The 9,904-nt window shown below is 36.7% G+C and overlaps 1 pseudogene across 1 annotated transcript in view; it reads left to right on the plus strand.

Moving 5' to 3' along the window:
- The window catches only part of LOC100408637 (putative helicase with zinc finger domain), a 53,576-nt pseudogene extending 45,094 nt beyond the window's left edge, over positions 1-8,482 (plus strand). The window contains exons 8-12 of the transcript XR_013535668.1: positions 1,559-1,610; positions 3,201-3,276; positions 6,373-6,572; positions 7,024-7,131; positions 8,313-8,482. The product of XR_013535668.1 is annotated as a putative helicase with zinc finger domain (transcript). The remainder of the gene's footprint in view (positions 1-1,558; positions 1,611-3,200; positions 3,277-6,372; positions 6,573-7,023; positions 7,132-8,312) is intronic.
- Positions 8,483-9,904: the final 1,422 nt, after the last annotated feature.

The following is a 9,904-nucleotide window of genomic DNA, read 5'->3' on the forward strand; positions in this document are numbered from 1 at the left end:
ATCTGAGATTGGGAATTTGAACCCAGCCTGACCAATATGGAGAAACCCTGTCTCTACCAAAAAGACAAAATTAGCCGGGCATGGTGGCGCATGCCTGTAATGCCAGCTACTCAGAAGGCTGAAACAGGAGAATCACTTGAACCTGGGAGGCAGCGGTTGTGATGAGCCGAGATCATGCCATTGCACTCCAGCCTGGGCAACAAGAGCGAAACTCCATCTCAAAAAAAAAAAAGATTTGGAGACTATTCAGAGCAGGATAGAAGAGGGAGGAGGAGTTCTAGATGGCTTTAAAAATGTCAGCTTGGTGGCTCTCTTTGGGTAAGAAGAATCCATTAACTTGTGATAAGGAACACTGAAAAAGGATCAACTTTGGGATAAAGTTGATGAATTTTGCTTTGGGCATATTGTATTTAAAGTGCTTAGGTAAATCATTCATCCATCCACCTACCCATTCATCCAACCATGTATCCATTTATCCACCCATTCACCCACCCATTCATCCAGCATTTACTGAGCACCCATTATAATGTACCAGATACTTTGAGAGGTGCAGGACTATAGAAAGGTAGTTACAGACTGCTGACAGCAGATCTGTATGTAGCTGATAATGATCTATCATGTAAAGTGCTACAGAATAGTTTAGAAAAAGTGCTGTGGGTGCTGTGGTTGCCACTGTGTTGAAATTGGAGGTATACAGCTCGGTAAAGTTATAGCCCAAAGTGCAGATTGGGGATTTATCCAAGGATGTAGAGGGAGTGGATCCTTAGCCTTGGACTCTACTGTAGGAGAAGAGCTCATCTTAAAGTTAGTGAGGGACCTGGCAGGAAGTGCTCCCAGGCCCCAAAGTGGTAGCATGCCATTAGCTGCAAGAAAAAGGAACCTCTAGTCAAGCACGGTGGCTCACGCATGTAATCCTAGCACTTTGGGAGGCCGAGGTGGGTATATCAACTGAGGTCAGGAGTTCGAGACCACATGGTGCAACTCTGTCTCTATTAATAATGCAAAAATTAGCCACATGTGGTGGTGGGTTCCTGTAATCCCAGCTACTCAGGAAACTGAGGCAGGAGAATCGCTTGAAACTGGTGGGCAGAGGTTGCAGTGAGCTGAGATTGCGCCACTTCACTCCAGCCTGTGTGACAAGAGCAAGACAGCATCTCAAAAAAAAAAAAAGAAACAAAAAAGGGGAAAAGGAACCTCTGTCATCAGACATTTTCTGGGTGTTATGAAGAGGAGAGTAAAATGAATAAGTGGATGGAAGATGCTACCCCGTGAGGTTCAGGACTGAGGACTTAGACTTCTCTTCTGCTGCCAGCTAATTTCTGTGTAGGGGGTCTCTATCAGTTTCCTTAATGAGAGCCTCACAAATACATGTTTTCCATATTTAATTATAGTTTAACTTAGAAAAAGACAAAAAATCATTTGGAACATATTAATGTTATTAAAAATTTCTGAGTATTCCAACTTCACCTATGTTTCAATGTTGAAAATGTTCAAATTTAGTTTAGTATCAATTGGTTATTTCTTCTTTAGAAAATGTCTTTCATTTGGAAAATTGCAGACAGCAACTAGTAACGCCCTCTCTGGATATCACGTGGAAGACTTAGATGAGGGTAAGTGCCAAACTCTGTGTAGCTTCTGGTAGCTGTGAATATGGGCTTTGCTGTTTTGTCAATTATTGGGAGAAAATTTACTGAGTTACAGTACATATAAGTGAAGATGTAAGAGAGAATATAAAATTTTAATTTTAAGAAGTAGGTATAGATGAAAGCAATTTTCTCCCTGGCACCTTTTCATAGAATAATGGAGTAATGGAGGTAGGCAGTAACTTCATCTAGTTCATTTTCTTGCCTCCATGTAGGACTAAATTTAAACATCATTCTTAACAATCGGTAGAGGGAAGACTTCTCTTTCTGTCCTACTCTAGTATAGTTATTACTTTTTGGAAGTTTTGATCTGTAAGCTGAGATGTTCCTGCCCTAATTAAAGTCTATGATCTTCTATCCTCTCACCAGAGGAAAGGGGAAAGAGGAACATTCATTGAGTGCCTGCTGAATGCTGTGTACTATGTGCAGTGGCTTTCACAAAACACGTACTGACTTCTTAGAATCCTTCTTCAGCTTTTTGACAGGTGATGAAACTGACATTAAGGTTTATTAGTTGCCCCAAAGACACACAGGTAGGAAGAGATGAAGCACAGCTTTAAACTCAACCTAGTTGAATATCTTTCTTTTCCTTTTCTGGGAGGCATAGTGACTTGTGAGGAAATAGAAAATGGCTGGAAGTTCCTTGAAACTTACTACTGCTCAACCTCTAGAAAGCTCTAGCCTTTTTTTCTCATAATCCTTACTTTCCCTGGCTTATTTAGAAATTCTTATCCAAACAAATCAAAGCTCACTGTATTCGGAAGTAAGTAAATACTGTGTTTTTAGCTCAACTTATTGAACTTTATTTCAGTTATAAAAAAGGATTACATTCTACAGTGACATGTGTTAGACAATTTCTGAGGAACATGGATGATAACGTGATAATGTGGAACTACTTTTCACTGTGCAGTAGTGAGATTTGTTATGTAAGCTTTCCTTCCAGGATACAGTGATTTTTTTCTGTTCCTGAAGGAATTCCTGATAGACAAACTTCTTGTGCCTAAGAAATGACAAATATGCCAACCCACCCGCCTTGAGTTGTTAGGGAAGAGATGGCACTGGAAACGTGTCCACCAGGTGCTATGACAGAGTCAAAGTCACCAGCTTGAGTTAACTAACTTCTGGGAAACTGCCTCTTTCTTTTTTTTTTTTTTTGTTGAGATGGGGTTTCACCATGTTGGCCAGGATGGTCTTGATCTTCTTACCTCAGGCAGTCTGCCCCCTTGGCCTCACTTTGAGATGGGGTTTCACCATGTTGGCCAGGATGGTCTTGATCTCCTGACCTCAGGCAGTCTGTCCCCTCGGCCTCCCAAGGTGCTGGGATTACAGGCATGAGCCACCGTGCCTGGCCGAAACTGCCTCTTGAGTGATTTCTACATAGGTTTTATGTAGTTGATTGGTAGATTACTTTGTTGGTAGGGGCAACTATGTCATGTTCTTTTTTATATCATATGGGATGATGTATGTGGAGGGATTGTAGTATTTTTTTTACATGTTAGAATATCAGAATTACTGGCTAGCCTCAAATGATAATACTATATCCTAATTACTCCTTAGGGTCTTGTAATGGTTGGCATTTCCACCCATTCATTAGGGGAATCACAAGCAGCGAGGAATATATTTTGTGTAAAAGGTAATGTGAATTTTTTTTAAACAATGACATGTCTTGTTGAAAGGACAGATAGTTTTCCTTATCTAATAGGGTAAAATGGCTTATTTTCAATTTGAAACAGAAGTCATAACAGTCATTATCATTAAATAATAAAAGTCAAAACCATATTGATGTGTCGTCTTTAATTCTAAACAACAGTGATCTAAATGCAGGTTGTTAAGACTGTTCAGTAGTTTTTTAGTTTTTACTTATTTATTTCTTTTGAGATGGAGTCTCACCCTGTTGCCCAGGCTGGAAGGCAATGGCAGAATCTTGGCTCACTACAGCCTTACCTCCCAGGTTCAAGTGATTCTCCTGCCTCAGCCTCCTGAATAGCTGGGACTACAGGCACGCACTACCATGCCTGGCTAATTTTTTGTATTTTTAGTAGAGACGGGCTTTCACCATGTTGGCCAGGCTGGTCTCAAACTCCTGACCTCGTGATCCACCTGCCTTGACCTCCCAAAGTGCTGGGATTATAGACATGAGCCACCTTGCCCAGCCTCAGAAGTCTTTTATAATACCAGTTGTATTATTATGGCTGAACTTAATTTCCCTACTTTTGTTTTTCTTTTGAGACAGAGTCTTACTTTGTTGCCCAGATGGGAGTGCAGTGGCTTGATCACAGCTCAGTGCAATCTCCGCCTCCCGAGTAGCTGGGACTACGGGCATGCACCACCAAGCCTGGCTGATTTTTGTATTTTTTTGTAGAGTTGGGGTTTCACTTTGTTGCCCAGGCTGGTTTAGAACTCTGTAGCTCAAGTGATCCTCCTGCCTTGGCCTCCCAAAATGCTGGGATTACAGATGTGAGCCACCACACCTATCCATGGTCATTTGTCAATGTGCAATTTACTTAGATTGTATGGTGATTGAAGTTGACAGTACTTTATGTAAAAAGTAGAGCATAAAATAGATAAAGAAATGTTAAATTATTTTAATAACCTTTCTGAAAAATATTCGTGTAATTCTTATATAGAATTTATGAATAATTCATATTGATGGGCTAACCTTTTACAATTTTATAATAATGTGGAAGGAATGATTAAAGTTACATTTAAAATGGTGAATTCTTTGGTTCTTTTTGTAAAAACTCATAACTGGTGGGATTTCTAGATATAAATTCTTACCACCTCTTTAGATTGCTTTCGATAGTGAAGTAAATTTGCTATATGGTTTTGATTATTGAATAGTCAGGAAACTAATGTGTAAGTATTGAAAATTCTAGTGGTGTTAGTTGTAAAAGAGATAGAACACAATCCTACAAAAAGGAAATATGAGAAGATTTGAAGTACAGATTAAGAATATAACACTTTCATTTATTAGGGAAATAATTTAAAGCCAAAGATTTGCCCCAAGACATATTGAAAAGAAACATAAATAGATGATTTTAAATGTGCCTTCTGAAGTGTAAGAGAATTTAATAAATAGTATAATTTTAAGTTCAAGTACTTTGTTGTACCATCAGGAAAGTTCTAAATATACTCATTTTTTAATTTCTTACTATCCATATTTTTTCCAATTGAAAAATGGTCTGTAATATAATATCTCTTTTTGCTCTTCATAGTTTTTATTATATTAATGTTTAGTTATATTTCTAGTTTAATTTTTATTTTTTCTCAGATCTTTTTATTAGTTTTTTAGTTATTTTTATTTAAAAACTGGCTTTGCCTATAATTTTGCAGGGTATTTAAAACTTTTTTTAAAATTTATGATCAGGGCTGGGTTTGGTGACTCAGACCTGTAATCACAGCACTTTGGGAGGCTGAGGTGGGTGGATCACTTGAGGTCAGGAGTTCGAGACCATCCTGGCCAACATGCTGAAACCCCGTCTCTACTAAAAATACAAAAAATTTAGCCGGGCTTGGTGGCACACACCTGTGGTCCCAGCTACTCGGGAGGCTGAGGCAGAAGGATTGCTTGAACCCAGGAGGTGGAGATTGTAGTGAGCTGAGATTGCGCCACTGCACTCCAGCCTGGTGACAAAGCAAGACTCTGTCTCAAAAAAAAAGAAAAAAAGTATTTTATTTTTACCTGTTTTTGATCACTGAATTATCAGTTGAATTTTCTGTTATAAACATTGAGAAATATTGTCTCTGTATCCTTTAAAATGAACATTTATAATTTATTCCCTTGAATTTAACATGACTTGAATAAATTTCTGACTCTAATATAAAACTTTGATTCTAAATTTATTTAAAACTTCAGGTTAATATGTTTTCAGTGAAATATAGGTAATAGTAATGTAGAAAAGAGTAAAATCACTATGTTTAAAGGTGAAAAGTAAAAGCCTAAAAATGGTAATTAATCATTTGTTAACTTTTTTTAGAATGAAATTCCCATATGTAGAAAATTTTCTTTAGGTTATTATCATTTTGGGAAGTAGGGTATACCTGTGTGTGAGCAGCAGATTCACTTGATGTCAGTGTTGCTTTAAAAAAATTCTACTCTGGCTGGGCGTGGTGGCTCACGCCTGTAATCCCAGCATTTTGGGAGGCTGAGGCTGGTGGATCACGAGGTCAAGAGTTCAAGACCAGCCCGGCCAACATAGTGAAACCCCTTCACTACTAAAAATACAAAATTAGCTGGGCTTAGTGGTGGGTGTCTGTAATCCCAACTATTAGGGAGGCTGAGTCAGGAGAATTGCTTGAACCCGAGAGGCGGAGGTTGCAGTGAGCCGATATTGCACCACTGCACTCCAGCCTTGGCAACAGAGTGAGACTCCGTCTCAAAAAAAAAAAAAAAAATTCTAAGAGGAATTGTCTAATAGAGTCCTTATATGACCAAGGAAGCTACTTTTCAGTGTCTCTTTTGGAGGGCAGACATCAAAACCTATGCCTTAGGATCCCCTAATTCCAAAGAAAGTCAGTGAATATGGGGAGTTGGTGTTTTGATTAACTGTTGTAAATGTTCTCTAAACCTCTTCTCCCTCATTTGTACAAGACAGTATGATAAATATGACCTTTTAGCACATGAAGTTTTGTTTTTCTTAATGAAGAAGTCAGAGGGCAAATGCTGGGAGTTTATTTTCAAATGGTTCAACAAAGTATATGATAAAACAGTCTTTCCTATTCTACTTAGATTTTTAGAGCAAGGAATCTGTAGGTATGGTGCCCAGTGTACTTCAGCACATTCCCAGGAAGAACTAGCAGAATGGCAGAAAAGATATGCTTCACGGCTGATAAAAATGGAAACCGCAAAATGAGAATAAACAGCTCTCAGGCAGTTACATGGAAACCTTGACAGAAAAGTGGATGAATTCATTGTCTCCTGAGAAAGTGGTGAGGAAAATAACTTACATTATTTTTTGTTTGTCTTAAACAATGAACTTGAGTCTTGACTTTATTATGTCTATTTTGGTTTATTTCCTTATCTTCTTTGCAAAGAACTTGATTCTGATAGAATGATGTTTTTAATAGCCATAGTAGATCCATTTGTTAAAAAGCAGAACTAAGTCATTTGCTTGGAAATTTGCCTGTACTGTATTAATTATCTTCATTCAGGCAGTTTTTGAGTGCCGATCTGTGGTGGTGGTGAATTTTCTTCCCTCTCTTATTTTAGCTTTACTATATTTTGTTCTTATCAAAGTTACTGAAAATGAAGGTGTAAAATACTTTGCTCTGTATACAGTTCCATCATCATCTTTACTGTCGACATTTATTTTCCATGCTAAAGGATTTTGTTTGTACCCTTAGCAATAAAAATATAACATAAATTGCTGTCTATTTTCAGCTTAGTGAATGTATAGAAGGAGTAAAGGTAGAGCACAATCCTGACCTGTCAGTTACTGTCAGCACCAAAAAATCCCACCAGACATGGACCTTTGCTTTCACCTGTAAGGTATGAATTTTGTGCTAGTTAAAGCGTATAAATTTTGTTTAATTTTCTCAAAGTTTTTTTTTTACCTTTGAATCTCTGTGTTAAAAGAATATTGAAAATATTTTAATCTAAGTACATTATACTATATTGTACTAAAGTGTATTTCTGTATTTTGATCATTAAAAGTACAATTTAAAAAATACTTTTAAATGAGATCTTTGTAGATATTTAGGGTGCTTTTGTATGTATTTGGTAAAGAGGTATTTTACATATTATAGTCTAAACTTGGGACATAGGATGGGGTTCATGGCTTATAATTACTTGAAAATTGTTTAATCTGGCAGTTCTAAGATTTTTAAACCATAACAACTTGTTTTTATATTTGATTTGATGAAGTCACAAATTCTGTGACAATGGATTTTTAATATGGGGCATTTTCTGCATTGCTTCCCATCTTAAATTATATTAGTCAAAGTTGAAGAATGAAGCACAGTAAAAAGTTTCCATGCATATGCTTAGTGGAAAAGTTTTTGTCTTTTTTTGTGGCGTTTCTTCTGCTGTACTTTCTGTATCTGGAGATGAAAATTCTAAGAATAGTTAGCTTCAGACTTGAACCCAATCCAGTGCTTTCCAAGGTAACTGCCCTCTTTTGAAGGCTTCCTACTTGAGGCTACATGAATGTAGAAGAGTATGGAAAGTTGGAGGTTGATGGTTATAGAGGATGAAAACTTTTGCCACAATGAAAAATGAACATATTACAGGAAGAGAAGGGAGGCTATCAATGTAGCATAAATATATAATTTTAACAACTGATTTTTTTCTTTTAAGCACAATTTGTGTTTTAAACATAGTATGTTAGAAACTTGGGGAAGTAAAAGTCCCTTATGGAAATATTTTCATTGAAGAGCCCAATTACAATTGGATTTTTTTACCCCCTTGTACTCAATGAATTATTTTAACTTCCTTGTAGCCTGTGAGAATGCTGTATCGTGTAGCATTGCTTTATGATGCTCATCATCCTCATTTTAGTATCACTGCAATATCTGCCAGAGATAGCACTACTCAGGTATCACAAGAAGTCCCAGAAAACTGTCAAGAATGGATAGGAGGAAAGATGGCCCAAAATGGATTAGATCATTATGTGTATAAAGTCAGGATAGCATTTAACACAGAAATATTTGGAACTTTTCGCCAAACCATAGTTTTCGACTTTGGATTGGAACCAGTACTGATGCAAAGAGTAATGGTTGATGCAGCTTCTACAGAAGGTAATATTTAGACTTTTCTCCCCCTGATAAGATGTATTAAAAAGCAACTTTCAAAAATATGTATTGGCCCCTAAATATATTCCATGGATAGGAAGGGAATAATAATAATAAAGAAAAAAATCCTGAATTAATTGACTCATTTACTGTGTAATGGCTTATAATGGTTCACACTGTGCCCTGGTTTCTTCTTATAGCCACCAGGCACAGCTTGAGCTTTGAGGTTCCCCAAACTTGTATGAGCAGATGATCAGGCCTGCTTTGGTGTACCAATTTCATTTCACAGTAATATCTTTCAATGTTAGTTTGGGTAGAATATCATTTTATGGTAATTGTGTTTATACCTACAATGTTTATTTTCATGTCCTATTGACTAGTTAACTTTGCTAATGTTAATACATTATTTCTGAAAGAAAAGTCTTCAGTAAAATAAGCCTTCATAAATCTTTTTGTGCATCCACTAGTGTTAAAAAGGCCAAGGTGCCTTTAATAAAATCTGAGCTTTGGTTTTGGGACAGGGTCTCTGGTTTCAACATGTAAGTGTGACATAAGGAATTATTTTGTACATTGTCAGTTTATTGCTTATACCTAAATTTTATGCCAAGATTAAACAGGACAAAGAAAAGGCCTGTTAGCCCACATTTCCTTTGCTCTTAGTTGGATTAATAGGTGCTTTATTCTTTTTAACAAAAGCTAAATATTTATTTAACAAACACTTCAAAAAGCAGACTGTATGAAACTTAATTTTGTATTGCTTATAACTATCCATATTGTGGAGGACGCTTTACTATGTGCCACAATGTCCCATTCATGAGAACCTAGAAGAATTGTTTTTCTCAGGAGCGAATACTAGCATTTTATTTGTTTTCACATAGTGTAAAGGTGAAGTTGGTCTGTGTTCCTCTTTACTTTAGCTGCTAGTAAGGTCGAAACAATGATGGTGCCCAAATTTTACAATTAGGTGACGTCTTCTATGTGTGCTAATATTACCCAGACTTCATTTAACCCTTATTTCCCACTGACTTTGATCCCTTTTACTTGTTTTTATTCTTTATTATGAATTGTCATCTTTCCAGTACTCTTTGGAATCAGAATAAATTAATTTCCATAGCTAATAGATATGGTACTTGATAAAACAAAAATAAATTATTTGGTTTATACCTATTACCATAGTATTTGGCAAATTCTTTCTGCAGAGGGCCAGATAGTTAATATTTTAAGTATTGCAGGGCAGGTGTCTCTGTAGCAACTACTCAGCTCTGCTTTGTAATGAGAAAGCAGCCTCAACAATGCATAAACAAATGGGTGTGACTGTATTCCAATAAAACTTTATTTTTAAAAACAATGGCTGCATTTGACTTTGATGTTTTAGTTTGACTACCCCTATACCAGTAAGTTGCTTTTTGAGAACTACTAGGCAGTATCCTTTTCCAATCATAAAGAGATTGAAGTCATAAAGAGAGACCAGCATACATTTCCTATCCTCAGATATAACTGTAAAGGATATTCTTGGCTTACATGTGGGCTGT

The sequence above is a fragment of the Callithrix jacchus genome, chromosome 5 (genome assembly GCF_049354715.1).
Source record: "Callithrix jacchus isolate 240 chromosome 5, calJac240_pri, whole genome shotgun sequence".
NCBI lineage: Eukaryota > Metazoa > Chordata > Mammalia > Primates > Cebidae > Callithrix > Callithrix jacchus.